Raw genomic sequence first — 16584 nt, 5'->3', positions numbered from 1 at the left:
TCCCCATCCCCTACACCACCACCAATGATATCATCCTCCCCATCCCCTACACCACCACCAATGATATCATCTTCACCATCCTCACCATGTTCAGGCAGTTGACCTTCAACATCCTCACCAACTTGAACAACTTTATCTCCATCCTCACCAACTTGTTGTTCACCATCCTCACCAATTCCTTCTTCACCACCATTCTGACCAACCTCACCAACCTCATCATCGTGATCTTCACCTTCATGACGATGTTCCAACATTTCTATATAATCTGGTTCGGACACCGTGTGAACCACAAATAAATGAGCTTGACCATTCAATATCGCAATGCTGACCACATGCATTGCACATATGTCATCACTTAACAATTCCAACCTAGCTTCTAATACAGAACCACCCAGGGAATACCACACCTCCTTAACATTTCTATATCCCATCTCCTTCAGTATGGACAAGATTTCAAAATAACTCCATCTGTCTGTGTCAACCTTCAAGGTACTGGTAGAACCTCCATGGTATCTAAATGACCCATCATTCACAAACTTACCCCCATGGTGAAACACCACCTCAACATCAGGGTCTGACATTTTCTTTAATTCTCAACTATTATATGCCTATATAAAAGTAAGTGTCAGACTACATATGGAACAACTTAATGACCTTCACATGCATCTACTATCATTATTTAATGACCTTCACATGCATATACTATCATTATTTAATGACCTTCACATGCATTGTAAAGATGCCACGTTTTGTATCAGCTATTAAACAATTACGCATACAAAGTTAATCACACCAAAACTTCTGATTCACCTACAACATTCCATTTTGTCTCGATGCTTAAATAAATACGCAAGGACCACACAATAAACAACAACCACACAGTCAACAATACGAAAGTGAAAACAGTACGCACTTAAGGTACACAAAACAGTACGCACTCACTCATGGGGAACCAAAAACATACAAACAATAACCATAAGAAAACGACAGGCACTAAAGACAGGGACCACTCCAAACACAACAAAGGGGACCACGACTGGAACACAACATCACACACTAAGGGGACAAGAATCCAACATATTACCATGGGGGACCGAAACTACATAAAAGAAATCATAAAAATTGCACCTTTCACCTTTCCGCCTCCAAAGGGATACCGCTATCGCTTTCGCTCACCCGCCGCCAAAGGGATACCGCTATCGCTTTCGCTCACCTTTTCGCTCAACAGATCTCGTTCCACAACCACGACAATCCTTCACTCAGTATCAACCTTTGCTCGCAAATCCTTCCACACTATCAACCACAACAATGAATGAAAAATCCCCAATTTGTAACTTACTATTCGTAGCCCTCTTGAACGTTACGGAAATAAAACCCTAGTTTTTTTCCCCAAATTAAAAAACGTGACCCCATTTCAAATTTCCAAATCTGCCTGCCACGTCCACTCAGTTAAGCCACCTCAGTGCCACGTTTGCCACGTTTGCAAAAATCACATACACAGTCAGAAAAACGTTATCAATTATAACGGCGTTAGGTGGGTAGGATTCAATTGATACAAATTTCAAAACATAGGTATCAAATGCCTACATTTTTAAAACTGGGTACTAAATTGCAAATTACCTCCCAACATGGGGACTAAGTAGGTAATTAAGCCTTTATATTATATATTTAGAATTTTTTAAATGATAAAATATTTATTCTCCATATTATTTAAACATCTAATTTTAATAGTCTTTAAAAATTAAAATTTATCACCCGTCCTACGGAACAAGTCTTATCTTTTACTCTATAACTTCCAAGTATTAAGTTTGTCTAATCTAATACATATTTTGACATCATCTAATGTAATACTTAAAAAGAACATAGAAAAAGATTGCTTTAAGAATCATAGCATTATTACTTGTTAGAATGTTTTCTATTTGAATATTGTTACATATTGTCCAAGAAGTGCCACAATATTAGAAAAGAAGAAGATCACATGTCATGGTAGCACGTAGCATGGAACACTGACCGCCAACAACCACTTTATGTATTTCTCTGTCCTTCCTTCTACTTTTTGTTCTCCCTAATGCTATGCATATTATTAACTTTTTTATTTCCTCTTCCTTCCAATATATTATCCACACCAAAACTTATAAGCGTGTGGGGATCAATTTGTGTATAATAGTTAAGTTTAAATTTAAATATGATAAATATATATGGTGAAAAAGTTTAATCGTTAATTGTAATTTTATGCATAAAGTTATTATTTGTTCACCTTGTAAAATAATTTGTATTAGCAGAAGAAATAGAATGGTCACTTAGAATTCACTAAGATCATGTTAGAAGTGAACTTTAAACCTAATTCAACCTCACAAAACTAATTTGTAGGGTGAGGTTTGCACTCACTTATAAACTAAAAATTGACCTTATTTCTAGTCGATGTGGGACTTCTAACATACATAAATACAATGTATAACAGGTAAAAAGTGCCAAAGTCGATTTTTTATATTTTTATTTTATTTTTTGATAAATTCAACAAGTTTGAAAGAGACTAAAAAGGAAAAATTAAAATATCATTAGTAGATTATATTGGATTAATATAAGAGTAAAAAAGAATTATTGGAGATATTATATTAATAAAAAAAATAGTGTTTATATTGTTGGAATCTCATCTCAAAATTATAAATAAGATAGTTTTAATATATATCACTTTAAATTAGATTTAAAATTTATTTTTAAAATAGTATCACATTATCCAAAGTTTTTTTGTTTTTTAGTAAACTTATCGTATCATTATTAGGCGACATTAAAATTTAGTTTCGTGTACGAAATATAGATGTTTTAATGAGAAATATGTTAGAAATTTCATATTGAAGGTTTACGTTATCTTTTTGAAAAAGTGAAAATAATGAAAGATGTTTAATGTCTTTGAACATAATCAATTATGTCACAAATTATTATATATAATAAATTTATCATATTTTTTTAATAATTATATTAATATCAATGTTTGATTACATAAGAAAGTATGTTGTCATTAAGCCTAATCCTCGTTTGTTCGAACAATATTGGTTTTAGGGAAAAATCTTTCGTGTTCTGTACACAAAAATATATTAAGAAAAGAAAAGAAAAAGCAGCAGAAAAGTTCAGTGTTGATGATTCCTTCTTATCTTTTTTTTATTAAATTTTTAGAAACCCTACTCTTTCTGCATACCCAAGTGATATATATGCCATATTTACACTCAACCTTCACACCCAAATATATGCCATATTTTTAATTTATTTGATAATTTTATATAAAACACGATATAAATAATGTGAAGTTTTAAAAAATTGATTAAGAATTAAAAAACGTTTTATAAATAATAGTAGTATATTTTATCTTAAAAAGTAAAAACTATAAATGAATTTTCATTTAAAATTTTTTTCATCTTATAAAAATCTTCATCTTTTTAAAATTCTTTTACTAAACTTCTTTTAGATTTTTTTTTGTGAGATTGTCCTCTCATCTCTTTGAAAATTCAAGCATATCTTAACATTTTTGAAGCAACATCTATTCAATCATATTTTTCTATAAAATAAGTTCTCTTTTTGTTTTTTTCTTGAGTCAATTCTAGATTTTATTTCATGTGGCTTTAAAGGGTTTGCATGTGGTCTTAGATAACTTTATTTGATTATTTATTCTTTTTGTGATCATGAGAGTGTGCTCAGGTAATATTAATCTAAGATTTTATATGTAGTTATAGCTACATGAGAATTTTTGGTTTATGTGGAGTCTCTTTGAGTTAGGGCTCTTCATCTAAGAAAAGGACAGAGGGATGACTAAAATATTCATGTTTGTGGGTATCCGCGAATAAAATCTGCTATGGATAGTAAGCGGATGCTTCAAATGAGTATCTACGAGAAAGAGTAATGGATAATTTAATACTCACATATAAATGGGTCTGGTACAGGTATCATACTACTCGTATCCATGAGTATCCATTACTCATAAAAAATTAAAATTAAAATTTAATTTACATTTTATTAGGTTAAATTTAAGTAAAATTAAAATTTAATTTATATTTTATTAGGTTCAATTTAATTAAAATTAAAATGTAATTTATATTTAATTTAATTTACAGTATATTTTATTTTCATACTTTTATTTAGATTTCATTTTAATAATCTATAAATTATTAAGTTTTAAATATTCGAGTATTCATGGGTTAACAAATAAAATAGATTAGAAAAACCTTAACTACCTAAGAAAGGTGTCAACCTAGGTTACCTAGGCCCAACTAAGTAAACCCCATGAAAATGTTATAAATAACTACGTTCACGAGGTAATATTATTTCATATACATTATAGCATTACACATATACCTGATTTGAACGTTGAAGTGTCTTTGCAAGCATCCCACTCGTTTGTGCATTGAAAAGATCTTACCCGAATACATCTCTAATTTCATTAATGAATGGAATACCACGTCTCGAACTTACAACATATAAGAAGAGGAACAAAAGTTTTTCTTGTGCAAACTAGTGGTAGATGTATTTCGCCCTGACAAAAACATTTGGCGCCTACCATGAGGCCAAGGTATATTTCCAAAAAGGAAATTGGTGTCTAATAGAAACAAAATGAACAACGATAAGCAATTAGAGACTGAAGGACCAAGTAACAGTTCAAGCAAGATGGCTTTGTTGTTGGAGTTATAGAAAGAGTTGATTGAGCTAAAGAAATGTAATGTATACGAGATGGATGCCTTGAGAGAAGATAATTCAAGGATGAAAAGAAAACTAGAAAAGGCTGAGTGGGGTGAGTCGAAGTCCTTAACAATATACTGATATGTGACGACAACATTGATCTGGACAAACATATTGACATCTATGTAACTTAGGTTACCATGTACACCACAAACGATATTATCATGTGAAAAGGGTTCCCTACCTTACTCAAGGGTGCAACCTTAAGGTGGTTCACCATACTTCCCCCTTTCTCTATATATTGTTTAAACATGTTAGTAGCGCATTTCAGCAGGTACAAGTCGACCTTATCACCTCACCTCTATAGTGCTCATCGGCTAAAGTTGTTAAAACAGATCACCCAACCCAACCCATCACTGGCTGACCACTTGGTGAGTCAAGCCAACATGACTCACTTATTAGTGAGCTCAAGAAATTTGAGCATGGACCAATCCACCATGGACTGGTGGGTTAAATGCGTTGGCTCATGTAATTAAAAAAAATACAACTTTTTTTCTTCAATCTAACACTTTTTTTAATATATAACCAAAACCCCAAAAGCAAACCTATTTTAAAAGTTTTTTTTTCTCATTTTATAGACAATAAAATTCATTCATCCCAAAAGCAAAATAATAATTCTAAATAAAATATAAATAATCTCAAAAGTCAATCCAACATATTCATCTTAAAGCTTAAACTTTGGATACCTTAAATCATACCTTACTACCTTAGGAAAAGAAAATGAAAAATGAGAGATAAAGGTAGAGAGTGAATGAAGTGTCATGGACGTGGACATCTCTCCACCACAATTTTAAAAAAATGGTTTGCTTGTGTTTTTTGCTAAATTCTTAAGTTAAAAGTGAAATGTATTCTTTTATATATATTTGGTAAGCCAACGCGACTCACTACAGGTTCAATTCGGGTCAGCCAAGTTTTTTGTAAGTTGAGTCCATTTTTCGTCTATATTGAAATTTGCAATTTTTTGTTAAACCTGACTCAAACCATGATGGGCCAAGTTAACTAACTAGTTTTAATCCATTTTGACAGCTTTATCGTCAACATACAACAAGAGAAGGGGAGTCATTATGAGTGTGTTGTATAAAAGCTGACATAATCACGAACAATATTTCTTGAGGCGTGTAGATTCACTGTCCTTAAGGACTTATCCGCGGTGTATTGTGGAAGTCCCCCAAGATACAACAGGGAACTTCCCAGAATATCTTTGACAATCTCAGAACTAGCAAGGATCTCTAAAAAGAGTATAAAATAAACCTAGAATATTTTTAGAAGAGGAAAAGAAGAAAGGAGAATGAGAGAATACTTCTTTTGGTGTGTTTTACGGAATGGAGAAAGGCCTCTATTTATAAAGCTAGAAGGGAAGAAAGAGTAATAAATTTTTGACTGTTGAATTGGAAAAAGGAACGTTGTAGTAATGTTGGCCAAAAGAGACATTGCTCTCAGCGTATAATTCAACGTTGTAAAAGTTTCTTTTGCAATAAAGTAATATTATTACAACAATCCCCCACTTATTGCAAAAGAAAGTTGAAAAGAAAAAATCTTTGACTCAAATAGTTCAAACATTAAAAGAAGGATAATAAACTTTTATCTTGGATCTCATAGGATGTAATGCATCAGAACTGGTATAGCAAGCTATATGAACCAGTCTTAGATTTAGAAACTTAACACACAATGTAGTTGGTATAGCAAGCTATATGAACCAAAGACACTTGACGTGTGTTAGAGGTTTATCAATCACAATACACCCCCACAATCCTTGTTGTTATCATTGTGTTGTGCTTACTAGGCCATGCGCTTGCCCGGTATTCATGAGTACTCTAGAGATCATGCCAAGATCTCATGCAAGTGGCCCCACTCAACACTCATATAGGTGATTTCATCAAGTGTATGCTGTAAATCATACACCACCCATAAGGGATATGAAAATCATTAAAACTTTGTTTAAACTAAAATTCTTTCACCACATAGAATTTTAATAACAAAGTTTAGCCTCTCAATAATGCAGTATCTAGCACTTACACACACCATAGGAATGGTCATAATCAATTAAAATCAATTTAGTGTTATTCGAACTAACAAGTGACTTGTTTTTACCCATATGAACCTTATTCATGGGATCTCCAATCACAAAGGTTGGGCTTACCATCACTTGTTTGTTTGCAAGTGGCTTAAGTCTCATTCCCCTCAATGTTTCTAATATCATTAGTCTTCTTAGGAGTTTTGTCAGAGGATATGCTAGATTCCGTTCTGAATTCACATAGTCAATGGAAGTAGTTCTTTAACAGTTGCTTCATCAAATTGTGTCTCTATTCTTTCCATTGTAATTCTTATTTTTAGCTATAGCTATTGTCGATTGGCAATCATAGTGTATTGACACCGATGGGGTTGGTTTAATTCCTAGTGGACTTTGCTAAGAAGTGTTCAACCACTCACTCTCACTACCAGCCATCTCAAGAGCGACAAACTCAGATTTCATTGTTGATCTTGCAATAATTGTTTATCTGGCTGATCTCCATGTAATCGCCCCACCCCTACGTGTGAATACATAACCACTAGTAGATTTTGTCTCATCTGAATCAGATATCCAGTTAGCATCATTGTACCCTTCTAGTACAGCGGGAAATCCACTATATTAAATGGCATAATCCATTGAACCTCTTAAGTATCTCATAAGCCTGGAAAGTGAATTCCAATGTTCTTGATTTGGACATTGAGTGTACCTACTTGATAACAAATTTATGAACACCGAAAAACGGCGCCAAAAACTTGTTTAACCCTCGGCAAGTGTAACCGAATCGTATCAAGTAATAAACTTGGTAAGACCAAGTATCGTTCTTCCAAAGGACTCATGTCCTAGTTAGTTATATGATTTCTTGATTATTTAAGACTTGAGAACAAATTGTTATAAGTTTCAATTGCAAAAGACAAAAAGTAAACATGTATGCATGTGATGATCAATGGGAAAGAAGAACACAAACACTTTGAACGAATTAGATGGATGAGTATGTTGTTGGGGTAATCAATTTCATCGTATCCACTCTCATATTTTTTTAGGAATTCATCATTCTTTTCATAAATGCTAATGCCACTCTCTAAATCACCTTGCAAAGAAAGCCTATCCTTAATTACGAGTTCATACAATTCCTAGCATCCCTAATAATTAATTCTGAAGCACAGAAGCTTAAAGGAAAACAACCCTCATATTCCTAGTCTAGGCAATATGCTATTGGGAGAATTTCCCCAGATCTAGATTTCCCCGTATGTTCCCATATCGACAAAATCAATAATCAAGTCATCGAATGAGTTAAACAATGCATGCTTTGAGCAAAGAAGAAAAACCCTAACTAATGATGAAAGAACGCATGTATCATAAGTATGATGTTTAAACACAAATTTCCATATATGAGAGCTTCAAAAGATTACATTGATTCCCTAACAACAATACAATGTTTAGTTCACCATATTCATGGTGAAACTAGATGAAATACAATGAAAGAGTGAAAGATAGAACCCTAGAAAGTTGAGTAGGTAGCCTTAGCATCCAAGATCTTCCTCCAAGGGGTGGAAAAGTGAGTGTTTGCTTCGTACTCTGCAAAAGATACAAACCCTAGGACGTCCTAAAGCTTATGTATTATTCTAAAAATTACAGAAAATTAGGCCCAAGCCCATAAAAGTAACAAAGAACCGGTCCAAGCCCATTTAGAATGGCGCTCAGCGGTATTTTATCGCTGAGCAGTACTAGCGCATGATCCATTTTGCCCCCAGCTGCTGTTTTGCCTCTCAGTGGTGATTTCGGTACCTGAAAACTGCCGCTCAGTGCCAAATTACCGCTCAGCGTCACTCGGTCGCACTTTTTCTGCATTCTGGTTGACTTTTCAGCATTCTGATTGACTGGTTGACTTTTCTGGTTGACGGGTTGACTTTTCTGGTTTCTAGTTGACTTTTCAGCACTCTAATCATTCAATACTTCAATTCTTCTTTCAAATCATTCAATTAGCCTACAAAATCAAGGGAATCTTGCACAAAACCATTAAATTCACCTTCAACTCTCTTATTCACAAAACTAAAGCAAAAATATGAGTTCAAGCTAGTTTTCTAAGTCTTAAAGGTTGCTTTTGGTATCAATTTTAAGCCTAGAAATAACGGTTTTTCAACCGTTATCACTACTCAATCTACCTACTTAATACGATTTGGTACACTTGTTAAGACCTTGGTAAGTGTACCAAATCGTATCAAGTAACAATAAATGGTAAGACCAAGTATTGTTTCGCAAGAGACTCACGACACTAAACAGTTATGTGATTACTCAACTAATTAAGACTCTAAATAACAAATTTTGGGGTTTTTCAATGCAAATGCAATAAAATAAACATGAGTACAATTTGATCAATTGAGGCTAAACACAAGAATAAATGGACGAAGTTGATGATATTGTTGTTGGGTTTATATTTCACCTAATTTACTCTCCTGCATATATGAATTCATCTTCTTCATTAATGTTAATGTCACTTTCTAATTTACCTTAAAACAAATGTCTCGGTGAAAAAAGCCTACTCCTAATTACTAATTCATAATGTCTTGTCTCCCTAGCAATTAATCATGCATTACATTCGCACAGAAGCTTAAAGACAACTGATCCTCCTATTCCTATGTATAGGTAATATTGCTTTCGGGAGAATTTCCCTAGTTCTAGATTTCCCCATATGTGTCCATATCAACAAAATCAATGATCATGCAATTGAATGAGTTAAACAAAGCATGCAAAGAGTGTAGAGGAAAAACTCTAACAATTAATGAAGTAAAGCATATATAATCAAAAATCAATTCAATACATGGGAGTTTACAAAAGTTACATCAATCCCCAACAACAATGGAGGTTTAGTTCACCATAGACATGGTGAAACTAAATGAACAATGGAATGAAAGAGATAGAAAAGTGTGTTTCTGTTCTCAAGCCATCAAAAGATACAATCCCTACGACGTCCAAGTCCTTAAATATAACATAAAAATAACAGAAAACGGGTCCAAGCCCACGAAATTGGCGCTCAGCGCCCAAAAGTGGCGCTCAGCGGTAGCAGCGGTACTAAAACTAGCGATCAACCCCACTACACTGGTTGACTTTTCTGCACTGGTTGACTTTTCTGCACTCTAGTTGACTTTTCTGAATTCTTGTTGACTTTTCTACATTCCAACTATTTGGCACTTTAACTCTTCTTTCATATCATTCAATTAGCCTACAAAATCAAGGGAATTCAGTGATAAAATCATCAAGTATAACCTCAAGTCTCTTATTCACAAAACTAAAGCAAAAACATGAGTTCAAGCACGCTTCTAAGTCAAAAAGGGTGTTTTTAATATCAAAATTAAGTATAAAAAATAATGGTTTTTCAACCATTATCACAATCCCAAACTTGAAACTTTGCTTGTCCTCAAGAAAAATGTAATTTGGCTTAAACAAAATACTTATACTACAATGGTCTATCACACCAAAAAGCATTTTTTTCTAGGACAAGTAAATCACTCATGTTTGTTCATCATAAAAAGATTAGTCAAGATATAATGCTTTATCCAATCAAGCTTCAACTATGGTGCTCACATAATCAAGACATACACAAAAGATGCAAACCTCATGAATAATCAACCAACCAAGCAAGAATGTTATCATATAGTGTATGGAACAATTCCTCACCAAAGACAGTGTTTCACTCAAGCACTCAAAAGTGTTTCACTCAAGCACTCAAAAGTGTTTCACTCAAACTTAAAGGTGTATAGTGAGGTATCACTCTAACACTACACCATCACAATGTCACATGAATCAACTTTGCCTTTCATTTAACCACGTATCAAACACACTCACAAGCAAGTTATCATCACAAGGACTTTTGAAGGCTTCTATTGAGACTAGGCTAAGAAGAAAATTGGTTTTTCTAGACAACAAAATTACTTGAGTTAAGAGAGTGCACAATTCATTCATTCATATTAACAATTAACTCTCTTTCTCCTTTTATGTGAGAAACCAAATCTTCAACTTATTCCCACTTTCTTTTCATTGAGCTCAACCTTTTCTTTTCTTTCTTTTCTTCTCTTTTCTTTTTCTTTTGCTTCTTGCTTTTGCTCAATGCTCTTTGATAAATTTTACAAAGTTCTTTCCGGTTTCTCACCATCCCAAACTTGAACCATTCTCCATTACCATAAAAACATACTCTACTTAACTCAAGGTAAGGATTTCAAAAGGGGTTTCTCCACTTTTCAAATTTAGGCTCAAGGAGAAAAGGTTAGAGAAAAATTGTTCTTTGTTGGGTTCACCTATTTGCATTAGCTCTAAAGGAGAAGAAAAAATGGCCTTGACCATGTGTAACAAGCAAGCAAGTGGTTCAATCATAGAAAATTAGGCAAAATCAATCATGCTTCCAAAATAATAGCATTCAATCAATCAAAAACTCTGGAGCTCAATCTCTCATAGGTTAACTCAAGTTCCACAATTTGATAAACATCATGCCCAACATATTAATCACAATTGAAATCGTGCATCTGATTTTAACAAAACTATGAGCAACCACCATCTATGCTTAAAAGCCTCACCAATCATTAACTCAACATGCATCATAAAACAATAGAGCAAACACAAGAATATTAATCATCACAAACAATTTATCACATCATACCAAACCATTGCAGCACAACTCATTAAACCAAGTACATAAGCAAAAATAAAAATAAAACAAAATTTAAAAAAAAAAAGCAAAAACATAAAAATCTTGATCCAACAGAATCCATCAGTAGATGATGTCAGTAACATCCATCAGTAAATGTCTAATAGTATAACATCCATCAGTATATGCTATGAGTAGCATCCATCAGTAGATGCTCTCATCTGAATCTTCCAGCATTCATCAGTAGATGTGAATCCTTCTCATCAGCATCCATCAATAGATGTTAAGCTTTCTCATCTTCATCGGCATCCATCAGTAGATGTCATCAGTAGCATCCATCAGTAGACGCTTAATCACATAGCATCCATCAGTAGATGTTTAATCACATAGCCTCCATCAGTAGACGATATCATTCATCCCCCTCATCATAGCAGCCTTCATCAGTAGATGTTGTAATCTGAGTCCTCCTAGTATCCCTCAATAGATGTTGTCCAACATCCATCAGTAGATGTTGTAATTCCTGCAAAGCAAATTCAAATCCAAAAGAAAAAGTTAGAAATTGGATTGCCTCCCAATAACGCTTGTTTAACGGCATGAGCCTGACACCATTAAACTCAATATGGATCTTTGATGTTGGTGTTTCTTTTGCTTTCATCACACTAACTTATCTGCAGCATCTTCCTGTTCACCATCTTTACCCTCCTTGAATAAGGAGCCTCAATCTCAATAACTTCATTCTCTTTGATATCGTTAACCACTTCATACACAAAACTTGGTGAACATGACACTTGAAGGATGGCGCACAACGCCCTTAATGGGGCACCCAGGCACACCCTGCGACCTTCTTAAACCTTCTTCTCCTGATGATCTTGTGCTCCTAGTACAGATTTTTCGAATTTTATCCTGCAAACACTAAAGAACACTGCACTAGAGCACCCAATTAGCACAAACAAATAAAAAATAAAAAGATAAAAAGATGAAGAGATAGAAAGATAAAAAATAAAAAGATAGAAACATAGAAACATAGACAGATAGAAATATAAAAAGATAAAAAATTAAAAAGAAAAGAAATGAAAAGATAGAAAGATAGAAAGATAAAAAGATAAAAAGATAAAAAGATAGAAAGATAGAAAGATTAAAAAAAAGGTAAAAAGATAAAAAGATAAAAGGATAAAAAGATGAAAAGATAAAAAATAAGAATAAAAAGATAAGCAGATAAAAAGAAAAAAAATAAAAATAAAAAAACTATAAAGATAAAAAGAGAAAAAGAGAAAAAAAAGATAAAAGAGAAAAAGATGAAAAGATAGAAAGATAAAGAAAAAATAAAAAGATAAAAAGTCTAATCGGTTAAGAATCACACAAATAGAATAGTTATACCACGAGTCCTCGGCAACGACGCTAAAAACTTGATAAACAAATTTTTAATCCCCGAAAATGGAGTCAAAAACTTGTTAAAACCTCGGCAAGTGTACCGAATCGTATCAAGTAATAATAAATCGTAAGACCAAGTATCATTTCATAAGAGAGTCACGGCACTAAACACTTATGTGATTACTCAACTAATTAAGACTCTAAATAACAAATTTTGGGGTTTTTGAATGCAAATGCAATAAAATAAAACATGAATGCAATTTGATCAATTGAGGCTAAACACAAGAATAAATGGATGAAGTTGATGATATTGTTGTTAAGTTTAGATTTCACCTAATTTACTCTCATGCATATATGAATTCATCTTCTTCATTAATGTTAATGTCACTTTCTAATTTAACTTAAACCCGATGTCTCGGTGAAGAAAGCCTACTCATAATTACTAGTTCACAATGTCTTGTCTCCCTAGCAATTAATCATGCATTACATTCGCACAAAAGCTTAAAGGCAACTGATCCTCCTATTCTTATGTCTAGGTAATATTGCTTCTGGGAGAATTTCCCCAGTTCTAGATTTTCCCGTATGTGTTCGTATCGACAAAATCAATGATCATGCAATTGAATGAGTTAAACAAATCATGCAAAGAGTGTAAAGGAAAAACCCTAACAATTAATGAAGTAAAGTATATATAATCAAGAATCAACTCAATACATGAGAGTTTAAAAAAGTTACATCAATCCCCAACAACAATGGAGGTTTAGTTCACCATAGACATGGTGAAACTAGATGAACAATGGAATGAAAGAATGAAAGAGATAGAAAAACCCTAGAAAAAGAAGAGGAGAGCTATCACCATCCCCAAATTTACCCCCAAGGGGTGAAAAGTGTGATTCTATTCTCAAGCCATCAAAAGATACAATCCCTAGGACGTTCAAGCCCAACTGACGGTCAGCCCCACTACACTGGTTGACTTTTCTGCATTCCAACTATTTGGTACTTTAACTCTTCTTTCAAATCATTCAATTAACCTACAAAATCAAGGGAATTCAGTGATAAAATCAACAAGTATAATTTCATCTTATTCACAAAACTAAAGCAAAAACATGAGTTCAAGTAAGCTTCTAAGTCAAAAAGGATGTTTTTAATATAAAAATTAAGTATAAAAATAACGATTTTTCAACCGTTATCACTCCCCCATAATTTTAAAATATTTAAGATTGGTAAACGAGAAAATACTTGGTTGTGCTTTTCTCTTTGTAGGTAAAGTACACGACCGAACGCTCTAACACTCACTAAAACACAGACCGAACGTTCAAAAGATACACTCCGATCCAGGTCGAACGCAAACAATCATTAACACATGCCAAGATCGAACGCTAACGCTCGTTAACTGAGAACACAAAACCGGACGCTTAAAATTCAAACCTAAGAATCGAAATTAAGAACGAACACTCACAAGCATTAAAACAGAACCAAGATCGAACGTTAAATTTCTCTGACACAACTAGGACGAACGTTTTGAGTCTTGGTCGAACACATAGCGTTTTGGACGATCGTCTAGAATCATGGCCGAATGGTCAAAACTTAACACATGACCGACGATTACCGCATCAACACTTAACCGTATAAATCAAAGCTGGATCGAACGGTATCTATAATCTCACTTAACCGTACGGTATCAATTGAACTTCCGAACGCTTACAACATAAACCTCAGAATATCTTATCCAGGTCGAACGCTATCAATCACTAATCACATAATAATACCGAACGCTCAAGATCCAAACTTAAGACTATCAAATTAAGACCGAACGCTCAAGATTGCTATAAGAGAATACCAAGTTAAGAACGAACGCTTATGCGCACTAATACACCAAGGCCGAACGTTTAAGATTTAAACTTAGAATATCAAATTAAGGTCGAATGCTCACAATCACTAATACCCAAGACCGAACGCTAAAATCCACAATTCACCAAATTCGAACGTTCATGATTTAAACATAAGAACATCAGATTTAAGACCGAACGCTACACTAACTAATTCACCAAAACGAACGTTCAAGATCTTAAACCTAAGAATATCAAATTACTGACTGAACGCTTACTAATACACCCAAAACCGAACGTTCCAGATTCAAACCTAAGAATATCAAATTTAGATCGAACGCTTAAATCACTAAAACACCAAAACCGAACGCTCAGTCTAAAACATCAAAACCGAACGCTTAGACTGAAACATAAAAATTTGAATGGAACCATAAAACGCATAGTATGACCGAACGTTCATGCACAAATTAAACTTAAGCATAAAACGCAAACCCAGAAACACAAACTTGAATGGAACCAGCGACTGAAAGCAAGCATGAACAATAAAATCCTACCATGGCAGCGTGAAAGAGATAATGAACAGTAAAACTTGCAGCACAATGAACACTTAAAGCGTAAAATGAATAAGAAACTTGAGTGGAGAAACAAATTCAACTAGAAAATTTCAAAGAGACTGAGTTCAATACATGAAAATGGGAAAGAAACCAAAACCTAAACCTCCCCAAATGGGAAAGAAACCTAAACCTAAACCTAAACCCCTCTTTTTCGTCCACCGAACAGTCGACACTCCGGCGGCACTCCGGCGATGCTCCGGGACAGGGACGGAAGCAGGTGGGACGAAGCGAGACCTTGAACGCGCCCCTAGTTCGCTGGGCCGGATGGAAGACGACATTGAATCGGAACCGGCTGGAGGGGTTGAATAGCTCCGACACGGCCTTCAACGTTGTCCGGCGGCACCCCGGCAAGCACTTCGTCGGACCTCTCTCTCTCGAACTCCCTTTCTCCAACTCTCTCGGCCTCTCTCTGTCTAGGTCACAGCCTCCCTCTCAATGTTCGCGATTCTCTCTCATGTTCGAAATGAATTTCAAATTTCAAACTAAACTTCTAAACCTGCCCGTCCCTTGCCACGTCAGATTTCGGCAGCTTTTTCATTAAAAACGTGGACCGCTCACATTTAGACACGTGTCCCGTGTCTAAATGTTGTCAAATGAAGTTGTTCAAGTATCATTTTCCAACTATTTAATCAAATATCAACCGAACAGTATAAAATAAACCTTGACCGAACGAAATAAATTCACACTTAACCGAACAGTGTTAAAATCAAGACTTAACCGATCAGCATGAACTAACGACCGAACGTTCATCTAATCACTAATACTCCAAAACCGATCGTTCGACATCCAAAACTTAAGGATAAGCAACTCAAGACCGAACGCTTATTAATCTACCAAATTTGATCGTTTAAAGATTCAAACCTAAGAATCGATATTAAGGACGAACAATTGCAATCAATAATACCCAATACCGAACGCTCAACATGACTTCCTGTAAATACCAATTTAGAGACGAACGCTCACAATCCCTAGTTCACTAAGACCGAACGCTACACTCACAATGAAGTACGAACGCGAACGCTCGTCAAACTGAAGACCGAACGCTCAACCTATTTTGGCCGACCACTAATTGGTCGAGCACTGTGCGGACGAACGCGCGTTTCTGCAGAATTCTGCAGAATCGCACCAGATTTCCAGAAACCCCATTTTTCATCTCCAAAATTCCCAGATTTGCATCAAATATAGTATATTTCAATCAATAAAAAAAAAAATCTAACTCCCCTTACCTCTTGAAGACTTCCTTGAATCTTGAAATGCAGTGTGTGGATCTCCTTCCAAATTCACGAGCTCTACTTCTCCTCTCCCAGATCTGCAGCAAGCTTTTCACTCTTCCAGATGCAACACCAAACACTCCTCTTGAATCAATCTCCCCAGGACTTGCAATCCAAGGCCTCC

This window comes from Vigna umbellata, chromosome 9 (genome assembly GCF_029865625.1).
Source record: "Vigna umbellata cultivar VRB3 chromosome 9, Vumbellata_1.0, whole genome shotgun sequence".
NCBI classification, from domain to species: Eukaryota; Viridiplantae; Streptophyta; class Magnoliopsida; order Fabales; family Fabaceae; genus Vigna; species Vigna umbellata.
Note: the sequence above shows the minus strand (reverse complement) of the source record.